Genomic DNA, 16,032 nt, shown 5'->3' with positions numbered 1-16,032 from the left:
CCATAAACAACATTTATCATCTATCCACAGAAAAGGTAAAAAATTTAAGATCACTGGGACCCAACTGTTACTGATTACAAAAACAGTGGCCTCCAAGTCCCTTGTGTAAAAGGAGCAGTAGCATGCATGTGTGACCTCTGCTCCATTCAGTATCTATGGGACTGCCCAGTACACCACATGGCTACCCCTGACAGTCCCATTGAAGTGAATAAAGGTGTGGTCATGCATGCACACTACCATTCCATTTACACAGGGGACTCATTCCTGTGAATTGTGGGGGTCTCAGAGGTCAGACCCCCAGCAATCATACATTCATCAACTATCTAGGTAATGAATGGTGTTTATGGGCCAACCCCTTTAAGTCACTGAAAAAATTACAGTATGACTCAATAGGCAGGGCTTTATATTACAAAAAAACACATCATATTACTGGTACACACTGAAACACATTTAAGGACATGATAATCACCTAGGTCAGTGATAGGCAAACTGCGGCTCTCCAGCTGTTGTAAAACTACAAATCCCATCATGCCCTGATGTAGGCTGACTGGGCATACTGGGAGTTATAGTTTTACAACAGCTGGAGAGCTGCAGTTTGCCCACCCCTGACCTAGGTTATGCGACTTCAAGTTACGCTGACCTTAATTCAAAGTCCAAGTGGTCACTTGTTCTAACTAAAACTAATTTTGTGAAGAATCTAAATTTGCTTGTTAATAGCCTGACTTCTCTACTAAGCAGAACTTTAATTACAGCTTTACGCCCATTTACCCCCTTCCTGCCCATCTAACATGCTATTTACATCATTTTAATGGGGTAAGGCTAATTGAGCTGTTAGAAATATATTAGAACCAATGTTAATTATTGTTAAATTGTTCGGAAGAAACTCGGAAAGCCTGGGGTGATTTCACAAATTCTACTAATCTAACACAGGGAATTCTTGTAATTAGTAAAATGAATTGCTGTTTGGTTGGTGCGTATCATATGACTTCTTCATGGAGGCAGATTATAGTGTTTGCAGCTCATAAATGTGCAGAACACTTTCTAGATTGTGACCTTTACTTGTGTTCTGCCTTTCATAGCATAGGCTGACAATATTGAATGTAGGCCAACCTCTTGTTTCTGACTTTCTGATGTATTGTGCACCTGCAGACAAAGGACAAGACAAATCCGAATGTACTGCTGGAGATGTTGTTGGTAAGTATTGCACATTTTTATTACTTCTCTACTTATTCATTTTTCAAAAGGTTACAATGTTCCATGTATGGTACAATTACTCCTAATATCATTTTCTATGAGAAATATTAGTACGAACTTATGTTTTTTCTACAAAATTCTACAAACTTGTCAATGTATGTGTAAAGGTATATAAAATGAGCTATGCAAAAATAAGGGTACGGCCACACGGTCAAGTTTCCTGAAGCAGTTTAGAAGCCAAAATCAGGATTGGATATGGAAAAAATATAGAAATTATAAATGACTGATACAACTTCTCTTTTTTGAATTTACTCCTGGTTTTGGCTTCTAAAACTGCATCAGGAAACCTGACCTTGTGGCCATATCCTAAGACAGGGATGCTCAACCTGCGGCCCTCCAGCTTTTGTAAAATTACAACTCCTATCATGCCCTGCTGTAGGCTGTCTGGGCATGCTGGGAGTTGTAGTATTGCAACAGCTGGAGGGTCACAATCTGGATTACATACAATTATGAAATGAAGCACTCAGATTGTATAAACAAAGGCCTTTATAGCTTATTGAAAATTGGGGCGGCAGTTAGTTTTTTTTACATACTATACTTATATATTACATACTATATCCAATATTTTTTTTTTTATTTACACATTTTACTTTTTTGAATTTGTATAAGGAATGTAAAAATTTTCAATTTTTCAATTTTTTTTCATTTTTTTTATTCCATTCACATAGACATATGAGGGCTTGATCTTTGCAGGGCAAGTTGTTCTTTCTAATGGCACTAACATTTGATATTGCATATGATGCATTGGCAAGCTGGAAAAAAAATTACAAATGCGGTGCAATTGGAAAAAAAAACACAATTACCCCACAGTGTTAGGCCTCATGCACACGAACGTTTTTTTTCACGGTCCGCAAAAACAGGGTCCGTAGGTCCGTGATCCGTGACCGTTTTTTCGTCCGTGGGTCTTCCTTGATTTTTGGCGGATCCACGGTCATGAAAAAAAAGTCATTTTGGTGTCCGCCTGGCCGTGCGGAGCCAAACGGATCCGTCCTGAATTACAATGCAAGTCAATGGGGACGGATCCGTTTGACGTTGACACAATATGGTGCCATTTCAAACGGATCCGTCCCCATTGACTTTCAATGTAAAGTCCGGAGTCCCTTTTATACCATCAGATCGGAGTTTTCTCCAATCCGATGGTATATTTTAACTTGAAGCGTCCCCATCACCATGGGAACGCCTCTATGTTAGAATATACTGTCGGATATGAGTTAGATCGTGAAACCTCATTTCCGACAGTATATTCTAACACAGAGGCGTTCCCATGGTGATGGGGACGCTTCTAGTTAGAATATACTACAAACTGTGTACATGACTGCCCCCTGCTGCCTAGCAGCATCCGATCTCTTACAGGGGGCCGTGATCAGCACAATTAACCCCTCAGGTGCCGCACCTGAAGGGGTTAATTGTACTATCATATCCCCCTGTAAGAGATCAGGGCTGCCAGGCAGCAGGGGGCAGACCCCCCCCCCCCCCTCCCCAGTTTGAATATCATTGGTGGCCAGTGCGGCCCCCCCCCCTTCCTCCATTGTAATAAATCGTTGGTGGCACAGTGTGCGCCCCCCCCCCTTCCTCCCTCTATTGTAATAATTCGTTGGTGGCACAGTGTGGCCCCCCCCCCCGCCTCCCCCCCCCCCCTTCCTCCCTCTATTGTAATAAATCGTTGGTGGCAATCATTGGCCCCCCTCCCTCTATAGCATTAACAACATTGGTGGCCAGTGTGCGGCCTCCCATCTTGCGCCCCCCCCCCCCCCCCCGATCATTGGTGGCAGCGGGTTACTAGCAATAGTACAAGATTCATACTTACCTGGGAGCTGTGATGTTCGTGTCCGGCCGGGAGCTCCTCCTACTGGTAAGTGACGGTTCATTTAGCAATGCGCCGCACAGACCTGTCACTGTCACTTACCAGTAGGTGGAGCTCCCGGCCGGACACGAACATCGCAGCAGCAGGTAAGTATTAATCTTCTACTATTGTACTATTGCTAAGTAACCATGGCAACGAGGACTGTAGTAGCGTCCTGGTTGCCATGGTTACCGATCGGAGCCCCAGCGATTAAACTGGGACTCCGATCAGAACTCCGCTGCCACCAATGATGATGGGGGGGAGGGGGGGGGGAGATGGGAGGCTGCACACTGGCCACCAACGTTGTTAATGCTATAGAGGGGGGGGGGGGGGGGCAATGGGGGGCGCACACTGTGCCACCAACGATTTATTACAATAGAGGGAGGAAGGGGGGGGGGGCGCACACTGTGCCACCAACGAATTATTACAATAGAGGGAGGGGGGGGGTGCCGCACTGGCCACCAATGATATTCAAACTGGGGAGGGGGGGGGGGTCTGCCCCCTGCTGCCTGGCAGCCCTGATCTCTTACAGGGGGATATGATAGTACAATTAACCCTTTCAGGTGCCGCACCTGAAGGGGTTAATTGTGCTGATCACGGCCCCCTGTAAGAGATCGGGTGCTGCCAGGCAGCAGGGGGCAGTCTTGTACACAGTTTGTAGTGTATTCTAACTAGAAGCGTCCCCATCACCATGGGAACGCTTCTGTGTTAGAATATACTGTCGGTTCTGAGTTTTCACGAAGTGAAAACTCAGCTTTGAAAAAGCTTTATGCAGACGGATCTTCGGATCCGTCTGTATAAAAACTAACCTACGGCCACGGATCACGGACACGGATGCCAATCTTGTGTGCATCCGTGTTCTTTCACGGACCCATTGACTTGAATGGGTCCGTGAACCGTTGGCCGTGAAAAAAATAGGACAGGTCATATTTTTTTCACGGCCAGGAAACACGGATCACGGATGCGGCTGCAAAACGGTGCATTTTCCGATTTTTCCACGGACCCATTGAAAGTCAATGGGTCCGCGAAAAAAAACGGAAAACGGCACAACGGCCACGGGTGCACACAACGGTCGTGTGCATGAGGCCTTATGGGTTTCGTTTCTAGTGTGTTCCCTGCGTGGCAAAACCTACCTGTAAGGCCTCTTTCACACTACAGTATTTTGCGTTCAGTATACTGGACGTTTTTTGAGTTCAGTATACGGAACATATACTGAACCATTCATTTCAATGGTTCAGCAAAAAATACTGAAGTGTCTCCGTGTGCATTCCGTTTCAGTATTTCAGTATTTCCGTGCCGTGAAAAGATAGAACATGTCCTATTCTTGTCCGCAAATCACGGTGCTTGGCTCCATTCAATTCAATGGGTCCGCAAAAAAAACTGAACACATACGGAAATGCATCCGTATGTCTTCCGTTTCCGTTCCGTTTTTTGCTGAACCATCTATTGAAAATGTTATGCCCAGCCCAATTTTCTCTATGTAATTACTGTATACTGTATATGCCATACGGAAAAACGGAACGGAAAAACGGAACCGAAACGGAGACACAACGGAACCCAAAAACGGGACAACGGATCCGTGAAAAACGGAATGCAAAACACTGAAATGGACATACTGTAGTGTGAAAGAGGCCTTACCATCATTCTGCTGGTCGGTACAATTACAATGATACCACATTTTAATTGTTTTTCTTGTGTTTTAATACTTTAAATAAAAATAGAACTTTGGGAGAAAATATTTTTTTCTTCGCATTTCTATATTCTGACCCCCATAACTTTCTCATATTTACATCTATGGAGTGATGTGAGGGCTTGAGTTTTTTTGGGATAATCTGTAGTCTTCATTGATACCATTTTGGGGTGTGTATGACTTTTGATTACTTTTTATAAAAAAAATTGGGAGGTAAAATGACAAAAAAAAAATAAAAAAATTTGATTTTTTTTTTAGTTACAGCATTCACCGTACTGGATAAATAAGTTTATAATTTAATGATCTGGGTATTTTGTGACTTGGCAGTGCTATTGGATGGCATGGGACTTTAACTCTTTCATGACCAGGCCCAAAAAAGGCCTGAATGTCCAGGCAACTTTATGTGATTTTGTGCATGTGGTGGTTTAGTGACCGTAGCTTTTTTGTTTGTTTGACTACCAAAATAATTTTAGCGATTTTTTTATTTTTTTTTACTTGACACTTGGGAATTTTTATTAGTGTTTTTTTGACATTTTTTTATTTAGGTTTAATTTGGAGGAAAAATGCTAATTACTATTAAAAAGTTTTTTTTTTAAATTATAGCTTTTTATTTCTTAAATATTAAAACTGACACAAAAATGAATTATGGCAATGGGTTCCCTATTTTGTAATGCTCATTTTCATATATAACATGTATAGGTTTGAGAGAACGGGGCGACTATGGTGACAATTTCTGTTAGCGACTGCATTTATTTTATTTTTTTTACATTTTTATTTTTATTTTATTTTTTATTTTTTTTATTTATATTTTAATTTCTTTTTGGCACATAATATGTCCCCCAGGAGGTCATTAAAAGACCTCTGGAAGACACTCACACAGGACACAGGAGCCCCAGTTACAGGGGAAAACAGCCCCCTGTGGGGGCATGACACACAGGCAGAGCTGATCAGGGTCTCCTTGAACCCTGCAGCTCTGCTCCTGCCCCTGCTCCAGACACCCCTGGGGGTCACGTGACCGCCGGGACAAACAGAGGAAGCGGCTTCCTGCTCCCTCCACCATGCACTCATACAGCGCTCTCCTGCCAGCACAGGAGAAGGCAGAAGCAGTAATAAACCGCTCCTGTTTTCTCCTCAGGGTCCCTGCTGTGTCTGTCAGCCGGGACCCGACCTACTCCTGATAGATGATCAGCTGGAATTAAAGCGCTGCCTGCACGTGTATATATACGTGCTATCTGCACAGGGCGTGTGCAGATAGGACACATATGCACAGTGGGCAGTCGGGAAGGGGTTAACATGCCATCTTCAGACTCATTATGAGGCAGGGCTCCAAAGGGAAAATAGCTGTGGCCGGACTTGGAACATTCAGAAGGCCTGAGGATGCCACAGCAACCAAACTGTTTTTGGTGCAGGAGAGCCATTTGGGCCGGGGGAGCACAGCGATTTCGGGGAAAGACCTTTCAGATACCATGGTCACAACTGACCACAGCATCTGAGGGGTCATAAAAGTTACTGATTGACGTTATCGTCAATCACAGAATTTTCCTCCACGTGCCAGTGTAAAACAGCAGCAACAAGGTTGCTATGGTGCCCACTTAGCTCCTGAGGAGATGCCATATTTAAAGTCGTGACACCTACTTTATATGTACAGAAGATGTCAGTAAGGGGTTAAAGAGGTTGTCTGGTTTCATGATATTGATGACCTATCTTCGGGATACATCATCTATATCCTATCAGAGGAGGGCTGACTCCTGGCACTATCACTCAGTTAAGTTGCTTGAGTGGGCCGTGGTGCATGTGCTGCCTCCTCTTTAATGTTTACCTGCACATCATCTACTTTGCAGGGTAATTACAGGTTACTCCCCCATTCAAGTGAATGTGACAAAACTGACATTGATGACCTATCATGTCATCAATATCATGAAACTGGACAACTCTTCATTTTAGTGTTACATGAAAGCAATTCAGATGAATGACAGGACATTTAATACATGGAAAGGCCGGGTCGACACAAATGAGAGCTGCTTTCCACTGTAGATTACAAAGGGGATCCCAAGCAGGGGACCCCTGTCTATTATATTTCTATTCCCTAATAAAGTGTATGGACATGTGTCGTCTTCAGGAGACAAACCATTTAATATTTCTTGTATTAATAGAACTAATAATATGGCAGAGGCAGGTTATTTCTAATGTATTTGATTCATGACTAGACAAAACAATCCATTTTGATATTAGTGAACCATTACTGTCAGTAGGACATTAAGTGGTGAGTACAACAGCTAAACCCTTCGTTCAATGTAAGAGCCATGCATATAGTATACGAGACCCCTTTAAAGGGGTATTTTCATCTGGGAAAATAATGGTATATCGCTAGGATATGCCATCAATGTCAGGTAGGTGTGGGTCCCATGTCTGTGACCCACACCTATCTCCAGGACAGGACCATGAGCAGTCACTCTACGTTCACTGCTATGGGAGTTCTGAAAATAGCTAAGTGCTGGCTTGACTATTTCTGGCAGTCTCATGGAGATGAATGGAAGGGTGATTGTGCTTGCGCAGACTGCTCACCGTTCCCAAGAACGATGAATGGAGAGCACTGCAAATGCGCAGTGTGCTCTCCGTTCTCTAGATAGGAACGGGTCCTGGAGGTGGGACATGCACCTATATGACATTGAAGGCATATCTAAGGCCTCTTTCACACTTGCGTTGTTGGGATCCGGCATGCACTTCCGTTGCCGGAGGTGCCTGCCGGATCCGGAAAAACGCAAGTGTACTGAAAGCATTTGAAGACGGAACCGTCTTCCAAATGCGTTCAGTGTTACTATGGCACCCAGGACGCTATTAAAGTCCTGGTTGCCATAGTAGGAGCGGGGAGCGGGGGAGCAGTATACTTACAGTCCGTGCGGCTCCCGGGGCGCTCCAGAATGACGTCAGAGCGCCCCATGCGCATGGATGACGTGATCCATGCGATCACGTGATCCATGCGCTTGGGGCGCCCTGACGTCACTCTGGAGCGCCCCGGGAGCCGCACGGACGGTAAGTACACTGCTCCCCCGCTCCCCGCTACACTTTACCATGGCTGTCAGGACTTTAGCGTCCCGGCAGCCATGGTAACCACTCTGAAAAAGCTAAATGTCGGCTCCGGCAATGCGCCGAAACGACGTTTAGCTTAAGGCCGGATCCGGATCAATGCCTTTCAATGGGCATTAATTCCGGATCCGGCCTTGCGGCAAGTGTTCCGGATTTTTGGCCGGAGCAAAAAGCGCAGCATGCTGCGGTATTTTCTCCGGCCAACAAACGTTCCATTCCGGAACTGAAGACATCCTGATGCATCCTGAACGGATTACTCTCCATTCAGAATGCATTAGGATAATCCTGATCAGGATTCTTCCGGCATAGAGGCCCGACGACGGAACTCTATGCCGGAAGACAATAACGCAGGTGTGAAAGAGCCCTTAGCGACATGCCATCAATGTCCCAGATAGGACAAACCCTTGAAGTAGGACGTGGGGAGAGTGGGCTAATGAAGTTAGTTCTAGACGAAAGTTCATTTCCAAAATTGGGCAAGTGACGTTCTTTAAATAATTTATAAATAAAATATGAAATATCCATACACAAATGTCCCACCTCAGCATTCTTGGCACATAGAAAACATGTCAAAAATTTTTCATACAATTATGATCAATAAACTGGACTTGACAGCTTCACATTTTAGAAATACTGTATAAGCCATGCTTCTCTTTGCAAGAAAAATTCAATAATTAACCATTATATGACATTAATGTGTAAATGGTTATCTGCTAGAAAGACAAAACCCTTTGCTGTCATTACGTCAAATGTGATTGTGAAATTTAAGAATGTGCGATCTCAAACATATTGATTATTAACCCATTAACTGCCATTGTCGTTAGTATGATCCAGAGAGAGAAAATGGCATAACTTCAGTCGTTAACTTGCATTTACTGTATTAGGAATTTAGAAAACTGTTAGAAGATGCTAACACTCTTTTAGGGTCTATCATTTGCACATCATAATAACTTTCTGAATGTTTTTTTTTTTTTTTTGTTCTTATTCTAGCCCTCTTTTTTATATAGAATAAAAGGGCTTCTCAATTACTTAAAAAAAAAAAAAACATAATCCCTCCACATGGCGCCCACTTAATATGGCGCTAAAAATTATGGACTGAACTGTGACAACTCTGGTTATCATTACATTATACAATGGATATAGCACAGTGTAATAGATTCCATCATTTGCATTAATAGAAGCCATCATAGCAGCATGATTAAATTCTAATATTTAGAGAAAATGTTAAAGAAGACAAGTTAGGTCATTTTACCACCATAAATGGTCACAACAGGTGACCTAACAGTCTTTTCAAACATGCCCGTATTCTTCTTCAGATACAGCAAATGTGCCAAAAACAAGTCACACAATGTAGGATAATGAACTTTGGAGAGTCAAAGGGGCGTTCACATTGTACACAAGAGCCATGCTGTTTAACCCTTCCCCTCCAGCCTTGAATGACATCCCACAGCTGCTGCAGTCACCACCAGGGTCTCAAACCATTGCTTTATACTTCCTGGACATGAGCAGAACGACAGACTGCACCTGGCTCCATCACAGCACACCTCATGGTGCCCGAGGAGTACAAGACAGCTGGGGGAGTGTAAATCATCACTGGAGGGATGGGGTGGACACCGGACAGTATGGCTCCTCTGTACAGTGTTGAACACCCACTTGAGTCTTTGCAGTTAGAACAGAGCACACGACAGGGGTCATCTATCAGGTCATCTATTTAGGGTGGTAAAATGACCTTAGAGACTCCCTTTAAATGCAATATTAATGAGACTAAAGATGCTTCTGAAATAAATAACACAACACAAAAACATGACATAAAGTGGAAGATAAATGCAGTGTATGAAGTGTTACAACTCTATCCTACATTCAGCAAGGATGCATGTACAAGAGAACCAGAATTATTATTTTTTGTTAATGCCTATCATTACACCGGTCTGTGTGCATTGAAGGGTTCCTCTGTGTAGGGTCCTGAATGTCCTTTACACACATCAGATTCATTCAATGTTCAGATGCTTCTTTTTTCCCCAATTTCTTGAAAATACTGAATCTCTTGGTTAGGCCTCATGCACACGAACGTGTTTTGTTTCCGTGTCCGTTCCATATTTTTTTTTGCGGATAGGATGCAGGCCCTTTCATTTCAATGGGTCCACAAAAAATGCGGACAGCACACCGTGTGCTATCCGCATCCGTATGTCCGTTCAGTAGCCCCACAAAAAAATATAACATGTCCTATTCTTGTCCGTTTTAGGCATTGTTACAATGGATCCGCAAAAAAAAACGGATGGCATGCAGATTTTTTTTTTGCGGATCCGCAATTTGCGGACCGCAAAACACATACGGTTGTGTGCATGTAGCCATACTCTAATGTACCAAATTTAAAAAACAAATTGTTACTTGGTCCAAACTAATTGTCACTTTTTAAAGACTTATCTTTAGTAGGGTTAAAGATTAAGGGAGGATTTTAATTATTTATTATTATTATTATTATTATTATTATTAACCCCTTCACGACCTATGATGTACTAGTGCGTCATGGGAACCACTGAGTTCCCGCAATTTGATGTAATAGTACGTCATAGTGATCACGCGGGTACCGGAGCGGTGCGCGCGCGGTCACTGCAGGGGCCTGGCAGTCCCTGGTAGCCGTGCCCCTGCTGTATCTGCCGGCATCGCTGTAAAAGCCAATACCAACGGATTTACCCCTTCTATGCCGCGGTCCGCGCTGACCGCGACATAGAAGAGGTTTGTGTCGGGTGAGTGATCGCATCGAGTCCCCGCGCTGCTGTGGTGGGGACCCGATGCGACACAAGGCAGCCCAATGCCGTGCAGAGGCTGCCCAATGCCTTGCATGGCATCGGGAACTGCCTTCTACGGGAGCCGAGGAGATCCAGCCTCAAGCTGGGTCTCCTAGGCAACCTGTTAGTGTATGACTCAGTGTAATACACTAATAGGCAATACATTACAATACAGATGTGTTGTAAGGCATTGCAGAGGGGATCAGACCCCCAAAAGTGAATGTCATAAATAAAGTAAAGTAAAAAAAGTAAAAAAAAAAGTGTATTTAATAAAATTAATAAAGAAATAAAATTAATAAAGTAAAAAACAAAAAAAGCCCCTTTCCCCTTATTTTATAATAAAAAACAGAAAAAACAAACAAAACCCACATATATTATGTATCGCCGCGTCCGTAATGACCAGCTCTATAAATATATCACATGATCCACCCTGTACGATAAACACCATAAAAAATAAAAATAAAAACTGTGTAAAAAAAGCCATTTTTGTCACTTTACATCACAAAAAGTGCAACACGAAGCGATCAAAAAGGAGTATGCCCCCCAAAATGGTATCAATAAAACCGTCACCTCATCCCGCAAAAAATTAGCCCCTACCTAAGACAATTGCCCAAAAAATTAAAAAACTATAGCTCTCAGAACATGGAGACACTAAAACATCATTTTTTTTGCTATTATTGTGCTAAAGTGAAATACATAAAAAAATATATACATATTAGGTAATGCCACGTCCATAACAACCAACTCTATAAAAATATTACATGACCTAACCACTCAGGTGAACACCGTAAAAATAAATAAAAAATGTGTAAAAAATAGCCATTTTTGTCACATTACATCACAAAAACAGCAAGTGACCAAAAAGGCGTATGCCCCCCAAAATAGTACCAATCAGACCGTCACCTCATCCCGCAAAAAAATGAGACCCTACCTAAGAGAATCGGTCATAAAATAAAAAAGCTATGGCTCTCAGACTATGGAGACACTAAAATATCATTATTTCGGTTTTAAAAATGCTATTATTGTGTAAAACTTAAATAAATAAGAAAAAGTAGACATATTAGGTATTGCCACGTGCATAACGATCTGCTCTATAAAAAAAGTCACATGACCTAATCCCTCAGGTAAATGCTGTAAAAATAAAAAATCAAACGGTGCCAAAACATCCATTTTTTTGTTACCTTGCCTCACAAAAAACGTAATATAGAGCAATTAAAAATCATATGTACCCCAAAATAGTGGGGGATTGGGCCAGCACAACCCGCATGCAGGTGCACACCACCATGGCGAAACACATATACAAACGGAAAATGCAAATGTGATCGCACACTACATCCAGCACTCTGCCCTGCCTCCACGCTGGACGAGACACCGGTGCACATCCCGGCCAAAGCGTACTAAGCCACCCACCGCGCCAAGGTCGCCTCACCTGAGCGGCCCCCATCACTAGCTCCCACCTGTTCATGGGCCACGACAGCCACACAAAGTCCAGGGAATGCAGGTCAGCATGCAAGCCAAGCACACTCTGCTTTTAACCCCGTCCGGTGCCATTACAGCTTTCATCGGATCCAGGGATGCAAGTACCAACATGCATGCTGAGCCCACCATATACTTCTCCTGGAGCCAAATGGCTACTGGTAGGTTCTATATAAGCAGACTCAGTTTTATACTGACTTTAAAACCAGCCTCCAGGACAGATTGACTAGTCAGGTGTGCATGACTCCAAGGAGATCGCCACGCCTCCAATATATACTACAAAGAAAAAATGTGGGGGATTGAGTCAGCACAACCTGTATGTAGGTGCACATCACTATGGCGAAATACATATACAAACGGAAAATACAAATGTGATAGCACTCTGCATCCAGCATTCTGCCCTGCCTCCATGCTGGATGAGACATTGGTGTACATTTTGGCCAAAGCGTAATAAGCCACTCACCACGTCAAGGTTGCCTCCATTTGAGTGGTCCCTAACGCTAGTTCCCACCTGTTCATGGGCCATGACAGCCACACAAAATCCAGGGAATGCAGGTCAGCGTGCACGCCAAGCACACTCTGCTTTTAACCCCGTCCGGTGCCATTACAGCTTTCATCGGATCCAGGGATGCAAGTACCAACATGCACGCTGAGCCCACCATATACTTCTCCTGGAGCCAAATGGCCACTGGTAGGTTCTATATAAGCAGACTCAGTTTTATACTGACTTTAAAACCAGCCTCCAGGACAGATTGACTGGTCAGGTGTGCATGACTCAAAGGAGATCGCCACGCCTCCAGTATATACTACAAAGAAAAAATGTGGGGGATTGGGCCAGCACAACCCGCATGCAGGTGCACACCACCATGGCGAAACACATATACAAACGGAAAATGCAAATGTGATCGCACACTACATCCAGCACTCTGCCCTGCCTCCACGCTGGACGAGACACCGGTGCACATCCCGGCCAAAGCGTACTAAGCCACCCACCGCACCAAGGTCGCCTCACCTGAGCGGCCCCCATCACTAGCTCCCACCTGTTCATGGGCCATGACAGCCACACAATGTCCAGGGAATGCAGGTCAGCATGCAAGCCAAGCACACTCTGCTTTTAACCCCGTCCGGTGCCATTACAGCTTTCATCGGATCCAGGGATGCAAGTACCAACATGCATGCTGAGCCCACCATATACTTCTCCTGGAGCCAAATGGCTACTGGTAGGTTCTATATAAGCAGACTCAGTTTTAAAGTCAGTATAAAACTGAGTCTGCTTATATAGAACCTACCAGTAGCCATTTGGCTACAGGAGAAGTATATGGTGGGCTCAGCATGCATGTTGGTACTTGCATCCCTGGATCCGATGAAAGTTGTAATGGCACCGGACGGGGTTAAAAGCAGAGTGTGCTTGGCTTGCATTCTGACCTGCATTCCCTGGACTTTGTGTGGCTGTCGTGGCCCATGAACAGGTGGGAGCTAGTGATGGGGGCCGCTCAGGTGAGGCGACCTTGGCGCGGTGGGTGGCTTAGTACGCTTTGGCCGGGATGTGCACCGGTGTCTCGTCCAGCGTGGAGGCAGGGCAGAGTGCTGGATGTAGTGTGCGATCACATTTGCATTTACCCCAAAATAGTACCAACAAAACTGGCACCTATCCTGTAGTTTCCAAAATGTGGTCACTTTTTTGAGTTTCTACTGTAGGGGTGCATCAGGGGGGTTTCAAATGGGATATGGCATCTAAAAACCATTTCAGCAAAATTTGCATTCCAAAGACCATATGGCGTTCCTTTCCTTCTGCGCCCTGTCGTGTGCCCGTACAGCAGTTTACGATCACATGTGGGGTGTTTCTGTAAACCGCAGAATCAGGGTAATAAATATTGAGTTTTATTTGGCTGTTAACCCTTGCTTTGCTACTGGAAATTTCATCTCCATTTTCCATCAATTATTGTGGAACACCTAAAGGGTTAACAAAGTTTGTAAAATCAGTTTTGCATACCTTGAGGGGTGTAGTTTCTAAAATGGGGTCACTTTGGGGTGGTTTCTATTATGTAAGCCTCACAAAATGACTTCAGGCCTGAACTGGTCCTTAAAAAAGTGGGTTTTGAAAATTTTCTAAACTTCTAAGCCTTCTAACGTCCCCAAAAAATAAAATGTCATTTTCAAAATGATCCAAACATGAAGTAGACATATGGGGAATGTAAAGTAATTACTATTTTTGAATGTATTACTATCTATTATAAAAGTAGAGAAATAGAAATTTGGAAATTTGGTAATTTTTCAAAATTTTGGGTAAATTTGGTATTTTTTTATGAATAAAAATGATTTTATTTTACTTATTTTTACCACTGTCATGAAGTACAGTATGTGACGAGAAAACAGTCTCTGAATGGCGTGTATAAGTAAAAGCGTTTTAAAGTTATCACCACATAAAGTGACACATGCCAGATTTGCAAAAAATGGCCTGGGCAGGAAGGTGAAAACAGGCCCGGGGTTGAAGGGGTTAATAATATTTTTTTCTTAAGGAAGGAAGCAATTAGAGGAAAGAAGAACTTTCCAACCCCTCGGTAGCACCCTTTTCCTACCTACTTGTACTTTGGAGGAGGTTACTGCACAAAGACATAGTGCATCTCTGTTTTGTATGAAGCTGTCACCAAGTGGGGATAGTGAGCCCGCAGATAGGTACATCTGTTTTTGGTGGGTTTGAGTTGCAGTAGCGAAAGTGACAAAACAAGTTCTGGCGCAGCACACCCTGCAGGATCCAGAGAAAGAGAGGCCGCCACAGAGAAATAAGGTCTATTAGCAGGCCAGAGGAGGTTACCAATGATACAGAGAGGTCCAAGTCACCCTGCTTAAAGGGGATTAAAATACCCAGGCAGTTGCCATGGCAGAGTTAGAAATGGAACCTAATTGGGGTATTGTGCTAAAGGGTTATGACAGAGGTTCCCAGAGAAATATAAACTCTGGATTGCTGGGGGCCCATCCTAAAGACTAATAAAGGGGATGTCCAACGCTGGAAAAACAATTTTCACTGTCCAATCCCCTGCTAATTTTTTCTAGTGTCAGACCACCCCTTTCCTGAAAGGAGTTGCAGGCACCAGGACCCCAACTGTGTGCTGAGATTGGGCGGATAAGCCATGAGCCACAGGCAAGAGAGAAAGATTGGCCTATCCATTAACAGTACAGAAATGCCCAGGTATAAGCGGCAAGTGTGTCAGCTGGAGGGACGACTGTATTTAGGCACCTTGTGTGATACTGACTGCAATATTAATTTATAAGGACTCTTCAATGTTACGATTACCACTAAGCTGGTGAGTTTCTAGATTAGGAAGAATAAACTTGTTTGGAGATTGCAGTAAGCAGTTGTTTTTGACCTTCTTGTGGAACCTACTTGAAGTGAGGTCTGCACACTGGTAGAACGTAATATTGGTGTCTGTGGAGGACTTGCCAGTAGCCAAATATAGAAAAGTAATCCAAGGTACTCTGTATGATGTAAATTAGATCATCATTTTATTAATATGATTGTATATCCAAGACAAGATCCAGGTAAGAGCAGGTAGTATATAATAGCCACTGAATCACGAAAGCGGACATTTCAGTCCCATCGGGACCTTCCTTAATATCACAACCTGTGGCACAGTGGGAGAGCAAATTGCTGCTGTCTGGATGAAAAAGGTCTAAAACCATCCGTCCCCATTGACTTAGGCCTCTTTCACACGACAGTATGGCTTTTTCAGTGTTTTGCGGTCCGTTTTAAACGGATCCGTTGTTCCGTTTTTTTTGTTTCCGTTGTGTTTCCGTTCCGTTTTTCCGTTCCGTTTTTCCATATGGCAAATAGAAAAAATTGGGCTGGGCATAACATTTTCAATAGATGGTTCCGCAAAAAACGGAACGGATACGGA

At 43.5% G+C, this 16,032-nt stretch overlaps 1 protein-coding gene and 1 long non-coding RNA gene across 5 annotated transcripts in view; one reads left to right on the top strand and one right to left on the bottom strand.

Annotated features, from left to right (window-relative positions):
* The window catches only part of SLC4A4 (solute carrier family 4 member 4), a 283,730-nt gene that overhangs the window by 139,902 nt on the left and 127,796 nt on the right, over positions 1–16,032 (bottom strand). The window lies entirely within an intron of this gene.
* LOC120989796 overlaps positions 1,064–16,032 on the top strand; it is a 54,098-nt gene continuing 39,129 nt past the window's right edge. Inside the window, exon 1 of the long non-coding RNA XR_005776323.1 lies at positions 1,064–1,194. This is a non-coding gene — a long non-coding RNA (uncharacterized LOC120989796). The remainder of the gene's footprint in view (positions 1,195–16,032) is intronic.

The sequence above is a fragment of the Bufo bufo genome, chromosome 2 (assembly GCF_905171765.1).
Source record: "Bufo bufo chromosome 2, aBufBuf1.1, whole genome shotgun sequence".
Taxonomy (NCBI): Eukaryota; Metazoa; Chordata; class Amphibia; order Anura; family Bufonidae; genus Bufo; species Bufo bufo.
The sequence above is the reverse complement of the archived record's forward strand: the minus strand, read 5'-3'. Positions and strand labels throughout refer to the sequence as shown.